The 12,398-nt window shown below is 43.4% G+C and overlaps 1 protein-coding gene across 2 annotated transcripts in view; it reads left to right on the top strand.

Moving 5' to 3' along the window:
- The first annotated feature begins 2,907 nt into the window (after window positions 1–2,907).
- The window catches only part of SLC6A11 (solute carrier family 6 member 11), a 310,046-nt gene continuing 300,555 nt past the window's right edge, over window positions 2,908–12,398 (top strand). For both annotated transcript variants that reach the window (XM_030207198.1, XM_030207197.1), the window contains exons 1-2: window positions 2,908–3,264; window positions 4,197–4,269. The gene's annotated coding sequence lies outside the window, so the exon portion shown is untranslated. The remainder of the gene's footprint in view (window positions 3,265–4,196; window positions 4,270–12,398) is intronic.

Here is a 12,398-nt window from a genome sequence, read left to right as displayed (position 1 = left end):
CTGCGCACTATTGTATATTGCTGGGTGCCTAAATCCCATAGCATGCAACCCAAAAGGGGGCCATGGCCACGGGCATTCCAAAACATTGTGCACAGTGTTATAAAATAATGGGACTTTGCGCTGAACTTGGGTGTCACAATTTACACCAGGTTTCAACAGGTGTAAGTCTGACATCCAGAGTTGGATGCGGAAAACAGTACTAGGAACTATTCTATAAAGGACACATGCCCATTTTTGAGTGCCATTTATAGACTTCCCCCCTTACCCCCAAATTCTATAAACAGCGACTAAAGTTCCTGATTTGTGTGCTGAACTTCATTCATTCAGGTGCGTAGGTCATTACCGCCCAAATTCTTTACCGCTAAGTCTATGGCTGGCGGTAAGGTCTTAGACACAAAATGGACACGTGGCAATTTTGATTTTGCTGCACATCTATTTTCAGGGGGGGGGGGGGGCTTTTTTACAGGTACACTGAAAAATGATTCTGCGCGTGCCCAAAACCCACGCCTACACTATCACAGGCCATTTTTTAGCGCACCTTTGTAAAAGGATCCTTTAGTGTATTCTATAAAGTGATATGCTTAAATCGGACCATGTGGATCTCAAAAGGAGGCATGGCCATGGAAGGGGCATGGGGGGTCATGGGCATGTCTAAACTTTACGCGCAGTGTTATAGAATATGCCTGATTCCTGCCTAAATTAATCATGTGTTGCTACACCAGATTTTAGTTGGCGTAAATGACTGAGACTAAATTTAGTGGCAGAAATGGGTGCTATGTGTATTCTATAAACCGTGCCTAAATGTAGGCAAGGTTTATAGATTAACACTAAGTGCGTTATCAGTGCCAATTTTTTAGGCGCTACATAAACAATCTAATCCTAAACGTGTAAATACTAGTAATCTAGACATTTACAAGTAGATGGGGTACCTAGATTATAGAATTCCCATTAACATCAGCAGGAATACAGGTTAATGACTTGACTTCCTCTCCCCTTAGACTCATTAGAGGGACTAAGTACAGCTGTCCATTATCACCCTTTTTATTCATACTAGTGATCAAACCGTTGCTATTAGTGTATGATAATAAACCTTTAACATCAGCATTAAAACAGCTGGACAGGTGCATGCTATTTCTCTATCAGGTTTATTTTCGAAAGAGAAGGGCACCCATCTTTCGACACAAATCAGGAGATGGGCGTCCTTCTCCCAGGGTCACCCAAATCAGCATAATCGAAAGCCGATTTTGGGCATCCCCAACTGCTTTCCATCGCAGGGATGACCAAAGTTCCTGGGGGCATGTTGGAGGCATAGTGAAGGCGGGACTTGGGCGTGCCTAACACATGGGTGTCCTCGACCCATAATGGAAAAATGAAGGCGTCCCTGACGAGCACTTAGCCGACTTGACTTCGTCCCTTTTTTCTTACGACCAAGCCTCAAAAAGGTGCCCGAACTGACCAGATGACCACCGGAGGGAATCGGGGATGACCTCTCCTTACTCCCCCAATGGTCACTAACCACTACTACTACTACTACTTAACATTTCTAAAGTGCTACTAGGGTTACGCAGCGCTGTACAATTTACATAGAGGGACAGTCCCTGCTCAAAGAGCTTACAATCTAGAAGACAAGTGAACGGTCAGTCCGATAGGGGCAGTCAAATTGGGGCAGTCTGGATTTACTGAACGGTAAGAGATAGGTGCTAAATACAGCAATGAAGAGGTGGGTTTTAAGCAAAGACTTGAAGATGGGCAGGGAGGGGGCTTGGCGTATGGGCTCAGGAAGGTTGTTCCAAGCATAGGGTTAGGCGAGGCAGAATGAGCGGAGCCTGGAGTTGGTGGTGGTGGAGAAGGGTACTGAGAGGAGGGATTTGTCCTGTGAACGGAGGTTTCGGGCCCACCCTCAAAAAACAACTTTAAAAATATTTTGTGCCAGCCTCTATGCCAGCTTCAAATGTCATACTCAGGTCCCTCGCAGCAGTATGCAAGTCCCTGGAGCAGTTTTAGTGGATGCAGTGCACTTCAGGCAGGCAGACCCAGGCCCATCCCCCCTACCTGTTACACTTGTGGTGGTAAATATGAGCCGTTCAAAACCCACCAGAAACCCACTGTACCCACATCTAGGTGCCCCCCTTTACCCCTAAGGGCTATGGTACTGGTGTACAGTTGTAGGTAGTGGGTTTTGGAGGGCTCAGCACACAAGGTAAGGGAGCTATGCACTTCGGAGCAATTTGTGAAGTCCACTTCAGTGCCCCCTAGGTTGCCCGGTTGATGTCGTGGCATGTGAGGGGGACCAGTGAACTAAGAATGCTGGCTCCTCCCACAACCAAATGGCTTGGATTTGGTCGGTTTTTAGATGGGCGTCCTCGGTTTCCATTATCGCTGAAAATCAGAAATGACCAAGTCTAAGGATGACCATCTCTAAGGTTGACCTAAATTTCAGGATTTGGGCATCCCCGACCGTATTATCGAAATGAAAGATGGCCACCCATCTTGTTTCGATAATACGGGTTTCCCCGCCCCTTCACGATGGACATCCTGCGAGGACGTCCCCAGGAAAAATTGGGCGTCCCTTTCGATTATGCCCCTCCATATGTACTATGATAAGGCACTGGTGTGTCATTATCAAAAAGAAGAAGAAGCAAGCCAAACCATACCATTGCTCACTTTAAATCTGTAGTAATTAGAAAATGGGGATATTGCTTTAAAATTGTGGAAACTACAAGACTCAGGAGGCACTGGAGCTATGAGGTTAGCAAAGAGCCAGGCTGGGAGGAAACTGGGGAAAGCCTGCTAACTCAACAGCAGCTGCTCCAATCAAGGGAGCCGGTGACTGTTACTCACCTGCAGCAACAACCAGGAACTGCCTTTTTCTCTGGCAGGCAGTGAAGGAGTTCAACCTCCTTTGAACTCCTTCGCTGACTGCCAGAGAAGGATTTCAAAAGAATGTCTTAGTTCTAGAGGTAGGTAGAACTCACCTCTCCAGAAGGGGAAAGAGACAGAGAGGGATAGTAAAGCCTTAAATCCTGAAAGGGAGAATAAGGGTAGTTCTCCAAGAAGGAGGGTTGGAGGCAGAGTTCCCCTCCCAGCCTCTGTGGCAGGCAATCCCTTTAGCCAGGAAGGGAAGAAAATCCACCCTGAAGCGGGCATTAGTGCTAAACCCCACTATAGGCATCCACAGGGAATAGGTGGAGCCTGAGAGAAATGGGGAAGAAAGTCCCAGAGGCCAGGCAGTCTCTACTCTGGAGAAAAGGTGCTTCCATAGGGGTGAGTAATGATTTATTGTGATGTGTCTTTGCTCCTAATAGAAAGGAGAAGAGTGTGATGCTGCTGGCTGATGTTTAAACTGAAAATTACTAATGCATAAACCTGCCTGTAGTCTGGACAAGGCAAAGTGTGTTTAGAAGAAGTGGAATTGAGGTTAAGGGTGTAAAGAATGTTTCCTCCCTTACTACCAGTTCAGTTAAACTGGCTGGGAAAAGAGAAACCTTAAAAAGCTTAATAGCATTGCAAAGTCTAGGTTTAAGGATTAAGAAGGGAACCCCTAAGATATGAGGGGAGAATTGGTGTTATGAGAATTCTGTTTTCACATGAATCCATGTCAAATAAAGTTGTTGTTTAGCAGCTGCGTGCATTGGCTGCAGTCTATGAGGTCCTGCTCAAAGCATCAAGTAGGGAATCTGCAGCAAGGAAGCTCAGAGCAACCCTGTCTCCACTGCCACTGGGTGGCGCCAGGGCCATGGTGGCATCACAAGAGATGACACCTGACTCTATGTTAAAGAGCCCAGAAATTCTGCCATACAATGGGAAGGGAAGGGAATGGGACTTCAAAAGGAAGCAAGTGCCTGTTTTTACTGAAGCACTTGCTTCCTTTTGCCATTGCAGGGCAGAATTCTATCCCTCCCTGTGATTACAAAGTGAATTCGAGACTTCAGTTTTGTAAACAATTATTGTACATGTTTCTCTTCATTTTAAAGTGTAAGACAATTCATGGACATTTGAAACTGACACAGCAGGAGAAAATGGCTTGGAGATCAGGCCCCTCTGGCAAATTTTTAGCTAAAAGTGTGGATTAATAAGTAGGTTTTTGCTATGGATGTTTAACTCTAAGGCTCTTGCAGACACCGGGTTCAATGTCAGACTGTTCCTAGAGGTATGTAAAACATTTATTTATTAGGATTTATGTTCCACCATTTCAGGATTCTGAGAAATGCGTTATCAAAGAAGAAATCTCTAATTCTCCGGAAGCTGGTGAAGTCGTTTTTGATTAAGGTAAGTTGACCAAAACTGAAAATCTCCCACATGCTATAGTTGTCAATTTGTACATATGCTGATCTTTTTAAAAATTATTATTAAACAACCATTTATAATTAAAAATAAATGATAAACTGCATAGATCACCTTTGGGGTCATTTAATAACAGCATTAGCGTGTGCTATCTGTGGCAGGGCACATAGGAATAAAATAGACTTTGTGACAGAGCACACTGAAACAGAGCATGCTAGTCATCAGTAAAGAGCTCTGAAAATATAATTTTTGTGTTACAATTGTTGTTTATTATAAGCTTTATAAGCTGCCATTTACACGTATCAAAGTTGTTTATGATTCTCAAAAATCGAAGAGGAATTAGCTGCTTCCAGCCATACGGTTCCCAGAATTGAATATCCAGATAGGTGTCCCGACCTGGGAGTCAACCGGGCACCAGCTGATATACAGACTGGTGCATGGTTAATCCGAAGGTTCTTTATGGCCTTCGAACCTTGGGATAATGCACTTGGGGTCCTTTTACTAAGGTGCACTGAAAAATGGCTTGCGGCAGTGTAGCTGAGGGTTTTGGGTACGCGCCAAGCCATTTTTCAGCATGCCTGTAAAAAAGGGCTTTTTAAAACTTTTGCTGAAAATGGACGTATGGCAAAATCAAAATTGCCACGTGTCCATTTTGGGTCTGAGACCTTAGCGCCAGCCACTTGACACACGTCCGATATGCGCATCCGAAAATAAAAATGATTTTTCAGCGTGCATATCGGACACATGCCAAAAATGAAATTAATGCAAGAGCCACGCGGTAGTCGGGTGGTAACTCCATTTTGGCACGTGTTGGGTGTACGTAGACGCTTACATGGCTTAGTAAAAGGGCCTCGCTGTTTTCCAGAGGGCCATCTACAGAGACTTTTACAAAATCCTCCACTTCATGATGAAGAAGAATTGCTTCAAGAGACTTTGGCAAATAAATGACTGGAAGTTATTTCTCTTAAAAAGAACATTATATGTAATGAAATGCATTAACCCCAAAATTCTATGTAGTGTGACTTGAGTTGCACGTAAATTCTACTACGTTGATCTCAAAAGGGGTGTGGCAATGGGAGGGGCATGGATGGGTCATTAGCATTCCTAATATGTATATGCAGTGTTATAGAATAACTCGTTCCTTGCCTAAAGTTAGGCATAAGCATTTACACCAGCTTTTCATTGGTGTAAATGACTGCCAAAATTTTAATCGCATGGATAGTGCTACATGTATTCTGTAAACCATGCCAAATATAGAATCTGGCCCTATATGACTATAATAGATTACTGTACTGTCAAGCAAAAATTATCCCAAGGGGCCTAAGAACTAATAAAGAACACAAGATGTTTTTAGATAACCAAGAATTTTTAGATAAGTGGTGTGCCATTTTAAATAAGTGTTTATTGGATCTGATCCTGATACCTGAGACTTCAAAAAATAAATGTGATATCTTGAAAACAGAACTGGATGAAAAACTAAGGGGCCCTTTTACAAAGGTGTGGTAGGCTCTACGCATGTGCAGCGCACGCCAAAACAAGACTGCCGCCAGGCTAGCATATCCCCTGGCAGTAATTTCAGATGTGGTGCATGCCCATACCGCCGGGACATATTATTTTTTATTTCCTACTGCACACGGAGTTTCTGGCATTAATCGTCAGTTGACATGCACCAACTGGTCACCGTGCATGTAGCACGTGAGCCCTTACCGCTAGATCAATGGGTGGCATAAAGGGCTCAGGCTGTAAATAGGCATGCACTGGTTTCCATTTTACCACAGTCCCTTTTCCCGACCCATCGTAAAAAAAAACCCTTTTTCCCAGACGCTGAAAAACTGGCCCAGTGCATGCCAAAAACACGCTCCCACACTACCACAGGCCAAAGGACCCCATAATGTACTTAAGGAATGTGGCAGCGATTTTGTTAATATATCACAAGAACTTAATAGCCGTATGGATGAGTTTTGGAGAGACATTAAGAGAATCAAAAAGGATACATTCATAATAGATGAGGAGATTATAATAAGAGCAGTATTTGCAAATGGACAAAGGCAAACCCAGTAAACATATACAAGCTGCTCAAGAGAAATTTTGCTAAAGAGAATACAATAGCATCTTGTCATTATCAAAAAAAGATTACTCACCCTAGATCTTCTGGAGATAATCAGACTGATAATGCTGCCAGATGACCAGCACCCAAGAAACTGTGGAGTGCCCTATCGCCCAACCTGATGGAACGCCAACCTCATCCAGAAAAATGGGGCAGCACTAGCAGAGCAGCACTCCGGATAAGGTCCACCTTACAGGAACCACAAAAAACCCCAAAGGCCACCCGCTACTGCACTCGATTGCCTCCATATCCAAGCCGATCCCCTCCAGGCCTGAAGCAACCTGAGGCAGAAGGAACAGGCTCTAACTCATCTCTCGCCCCCTCCCAACAAGCTTCCAAAACCCTGCACCCACACCACTGCCAAATGACAGCTGGTCAAGCCAGACCCACAGCAAGCGACCCACAACAATTCCCTATGAAGGAAGAAGGTCCTGACAATGGGCCCCCAACACACCAGGCTCAAGCGAGTTCAGTAAGACCCGACAAACCAAGTTCCACCCTTCACAAACCAGACCATTGCAGCCCATGCCACAAAAAGCTGTGAGTGTCTGCGCTTAGCAACATATACTTAACCAGAGTCTCCCATCAACACATGGAACCCCAACTGCTGTGCACCAAGTCCTGGCCATACAGACCGCGAAGCGGAAGCCCCATACCGCCAATGACCCAGGTTGAAAAGGACAGTGTGGGACCCACCCAACAGAGAGACCCCCCCGACCCTAAAGGGAATCATCACATTGACAACTGACAGTCGAATTCCCCCACACCCGACACATTCACCAGAAAAGAAAGCCCAGCATGGGGTCACACAAAGAAAGCAAGAACCAAATTGTTAATGGTGGACAGCTGACTGTCTCTTGTCCAACACAGAATTAAACCCATAGCCGTGTACCCTGAACTCACCGCCTGGCAGAACAGAGAAAAGAAAAAACTTGCTGTCTGCCTTGTCATTGGCACATTAGGCAGAACCCCAAATCCTGCCCAAAATGACAAAGTCAACTTAAAGCCCATCTCCCACTCTCCCACAGAACCCGCCTTATTATTGACTACCCTGTAGTGCCACCCTAAAATAGTAGGTCATTGTCACTCCACTTATGCAGCAGATCATACAAAAAAAAAACCCATCCTCCATGGGGAAGCCCTGAAAGTAATGCCCTCTGACAAACCTCTACACCTCTATCCAGGAAATCTTGACTGCCCCAACTTGACATTTCGTCCTTCTTTGTTAAACTGTACAGCGCTGTGTAACCCTAGTAGCGCTCTAGAAATGTTAAGTAGTAGTACTAGGGGCAATGGTATAGAAGAAAGAGGCAGAAAGAGAATCCACAGCGATTCAGAGGACATATTTTCATCACCTTTAAGTAGTCCTACATCTACCCCCATTCCTAGTCCCTCCAAAGTTTGTTTTTTTTAGACAAAATCTGGGAAAGGAACAAACCCAGGAAGTGTCTATATAGTATGAGCCTCTGTAATCAGAGGAGCCTTTCCCATGAGAGGCAGAGGGTACTGTCTCAGGAATGCATGGAAATAGACATTCCTATCTTTAATTTATCAAGGTATGATCTCCAAAGTAGAAGTAGAAGTTTTTAAAAAAGGTTTGACTTATGTGCCTACAGATAGAGGAGTTTGTTCATGAGATTATTTCTCTACTTGATTCTATGCGAAGGGATAGCACGGCGGTGCAGGATATTGCTTCCATCAAACATACTGAATTGTATAATACAGCCGTACGTACTTCACGACCCCTGACGCAGGTGCTCAGCGCCGAAACACGGACCGTGTCGGGTCCATTCAAAGATTTGTTCCTCAAAATATATGATTAAAGGTTTTATTCCCCTTTTTTTGAAGGCTCCTGGTACTTTTATGTTTTGCTCTTTGCAGTCCTATTGGCACCTTTATTCCCTTTAAATCCAAAGTGCGTATCAAAATACTTGTTTATCAAAACCAGATACTGGAATTACAGCAGCCAATTTTACTCTCCAAATTGTAAGTATTTTCAAATTTGTTTTTCTCTTCCTTTTATATTATTAATCTATGTTTGCACTGCTTTGATAGTCACTGCAGCCGTTCCGGTCTGCGCATTGCAACATCTGCCGCCGGCATAGTTGATATCTAAACAGCAAAACAGTTTGTTTCAGTTTCATTGTGTCAGAAGTTTACATTTCTTCAGCTAAGTGATTTATTTCATACCATTATATTTATACTTACAATTCATTTATTCTGTCACCCTTTTTGAGCTGTTCACTCTCCAGCACCCTCTATTTGGGCAAGTTCTTCCAATCATTTTTACATTCTCTGTGACTGCACATTATCTGCAGAGTGCTGTTTGCCAGTATTATGTCATAATAAGAGATTGGTTTCACAGATATTTCATTTCATTTCATTTTATCTGCTCACCATTAATACGGCTCGGGGCTATTTTCCTCATTTTTCCTGATTTTTTTCCCTTCCTTTCTTTTCCTTATGTCTGCAGTTTTTTTGTTTTTTTTTTATTGTGAAAGCCTTTTTTGATTGCCACAATTGCTTTCAGTGTTTTTAAAACTATGTTTTTAAAACTATCTTGCATTTCTAATCAGTGGATGGTCAGATAACAAGTAGTGCTTTTTTCATCCTATATAATAAAACGCACCTCCAACATTCTGAAGCTGACTGCATGGCTGAGGCATTCCTGCTCTCTGTATCCATCTCCTGAATTGACATCACGTACTTCCGGGTTCGTCACAAGCAGAAGTGACCAACCACACGAGGTTTCTCAGCTGCAGAATGTTGGAGGTGCATTCTATTAAATAGGATTGGCCAGTTCCTTGAAGCACTGCCAGAGCTCAGCGTCCTGCACAGTAACGTTCTGACACCAGAGAGAGAGAGAGAGGGGGGGGCTGACACCAGAGGGGGGGGGGGTATCTCTGTCACACATACACTCTCTCTCTCTCACAGTCAATGTCTTTCTCTCTCACTCTCACACACTCTATGTCTCACACTGTATTACATTCACTCTCTATGTGTCACACAGTCACTCACACACTCTCTTGGTCTCATACACTCAGTCTCACAGAGAGTCTGTGTCTCACACACACTCTCTCTCTCTCTCACACACACACTGTATCTATGTGAAACACACACACTCTCTCTCTCTCTCTCACACTGTGTCTCACATACTTGCACACACTCTCATTCTTACACATACACACACACACACACACACACACACACACACACTCGCACCCAGACTCACTCTCTCTCTCTGTCACACACACACACTCGCACATTCACTCTCTCTCTTTCACACATAGTCACTCTCACATACACTCTCTCAAACATACACACTCCGAGGAAAACCTTGCTAGCGCCTGTTTCATTTGTGTCAGAAACGGGCCTTTTTTACTAGTATAACATGATTATCCTTTTTTTTAGTGTTACATCTTTTCAGTGAGCTGAGGTCAGGTTTGGCTATTCCTTATTGTTCATCACTAAATGGCCATTTTTATTAATGGAGGAGGGTGCATAGTGGAGTGCCGCAGGGATCTGTACTGAGACTGTTGCTATTTAACATATTTATAAATGATCTGGAAATCAGAAAAACGAGTAAGCTGATTAAATTTGCAGATGACACAAAAATATTCAAAGTTGTCAAAATACATGTGGACAGTGAAAAATTGCAGGGAGACCATAGGAAATTGGGAGACTGGATATCCAAATGGCAGATTAAATTTAATGTGGACAAATGCAAAGTGATGCACATTGGGAAGAATAATCCGAATCATAGTTACCTGATGCTAGGGTCCACCTTAGGAGTCAGCACTCAAGAAAAAGATCTAGGTCTCATTGTAGACAATACATTGACATCTTCTGCCCAGTGTGTGGCAGCAGCCAAAAAAGCAAGCAGGAAATTATTAGGAAAGGAATGGTAAATAAGACCAAGAATATTATAATGCCTCTGAATTCCTGTATGGTATAACCTCACCTTGAGTATTGAGCTCAGTTCTGGATGCCGTATCTCACAAAAGATATAGCAGAATTAGAAACCAAAATGATAAAGGGAATGGAACTCCTCTCACAGGAGGAAAGGCTAAAGAGATTAGGGGGGTTCCATTTACTAAGGTGCGCTGAAAAATGGGCTGCGCTACTGTAGGCATGTGTTTTGGGTGCGCACAAATGCATTTTTCAGTGCGCCTGTAAAAAAGGCCTTTTTTTATTCTTGCCGAAAATGGACGTGCGACAAAATTTATATTGGCACGCGTCCATTTTGGGTCTGAGACCTTACCACCAGCCATTGACTTAGCGGTAAGGTCTCTCGCATTAACTGTGCAGTAATCACCTATGCATGTTAAGTCAGAGTTACTGTCCGATTTTCACCGTGCGGCAGAAAACAAAATATATTTTTTGGTGCGCATAGCTGACGCACGTCAAATATGAAATTACTACATGGGTCACTCAGTAGCTACTACTACTACTTATCATTTCTAAAGCGCTACTAGACGTACGCAGTGCTGTACACTTGAACATGAAGAGACAGTCCCTGCTCGACAGAGCTTACAATCTAATTAGGACAAACAGGACAAATAAGAGATAAAGGAATATTAAAGTGAGGATGATAAAATAAGGGTTCTGAACAGGTAGCTGGGCGGTAACTCCAAATTGACACGCGTTGGGAGCAAGTAGGCACCTACGTGGTTTAGTAAAAAGGCCCGTAGGGCTTTTTAGCTTGGAAAAGAGATGGCTGAGGTGGGATGATTGTGGTCTGCAAAATCCTTAGTGGTATAGAACAAGTAAAATCGATTTTTTTTATTCTTTCAAAAACTACCAATTACATGGAAATAATTTAAAACAAATAGGAGGAAATATTTTTTTCACTGAAAGAATAGTTAAGCTCTGGAACGTGTTGCCAGAGGAAGTGGTAACAGTGGTTAGTGTATCTGGATTTAGAAAACGTTTGGACAATTCCTGGGGTAAAGTCCATAGTCTGTTATTGAGATGGACAAGGAGAAAGCCACTGCTTGCCCCGGGATTGGTATGGAATATTGCTACTGTTTAGGTTTCTGCCAGGTACTTGTGACCTGGATTGGCCACTGTTGGAAACAATATACTGGGATAGATGGATCATTGATCTGACCAGTATGGCTATTTTTATGTTCTTATGAATCTTGTCAATGACACAACCTTAGATATTTTTTTCAGTTAGATATTTGAAATGGACACCATGTATAGGAAGTTTCATTCCTTACACCATTAATGTGAATTTTAGGGTCCCTTTTACTAAGCCTAGTGGTTAGCGTGGTGGACTTTGGTCCTGGGGAACTGGGTTCGATTCCCACTGCAGGCACAGGCATATCCTTGTGACTCTGGGCAAGTCACTTAACCCTCCATTGCCCCAGGTACAAATAAGTACCTGTATATAATATGTAAGCCGCATTGAACCTGCTATGAGTGGGAAAGCGTGGGGTACAAATGTAACAAATAATAATAAGCTGCAGTAAAAGGGACCCTACACTGGCAGCAGTGCGATTTTTTTTTGCCGTGTGCAGAATCTCCTTTTACTACAGCAGGTGGGAAAAAGAAATGGCCATGCAGTAAGTTCGCACTTGCCACGTGGCAATTCGGGTGGCGCACTTACCATCACCCATTGATTACCGCTGGGTTAGTTCCTATTTCTGCTAGTGCCAGAAATGCTGCATGCTGGGGGGTGGAACTACTGCCGGTGCCCGCTTAGGGCCCGGCGGTAGCTCCAGATTGGAGTGTGGTAAGCCTGTGGTGGGCTTACCACCGCTTTGTAAAGGGGCCCCTAATTGCCCAGATTTTGGGGCAAGAAACAGTTCATAATGATGCATTTTTGTCATGTAATAAATGCCCCAATCACAGTTATTTGGCCGCAAAATAAAAAGCTTAAAAAGTCGAAGTTAACCAAGACACTATTAAAACTATCTTGCTTACCTCAGAGATCATTCACATGTTTCTGTGAGTTCCAGTTTTACTTTAAATGTTATTTTTTTTAAATCATATACAAAGATAC

Source organism: Microcaecilia unicolor, chromosome 6 (genome assembly GCF_901765095.1).
Source record: "Microcaecilia unicolor chromosome 6, aMicUni1.1, whole genome shotgun sequence".
Lineage (NCBI taxonomy): Eukaryota > Metazoa > Chordata > Amphibia > Gymnophiona > Siphonopidae > Microcaecilia > Microcaecilia unicolor.
The sequence above is the reverse complement of the archived record's forward strand: the minus strand, read 5'-3'. Positions and strand labels throughout refer to the sequence as shown.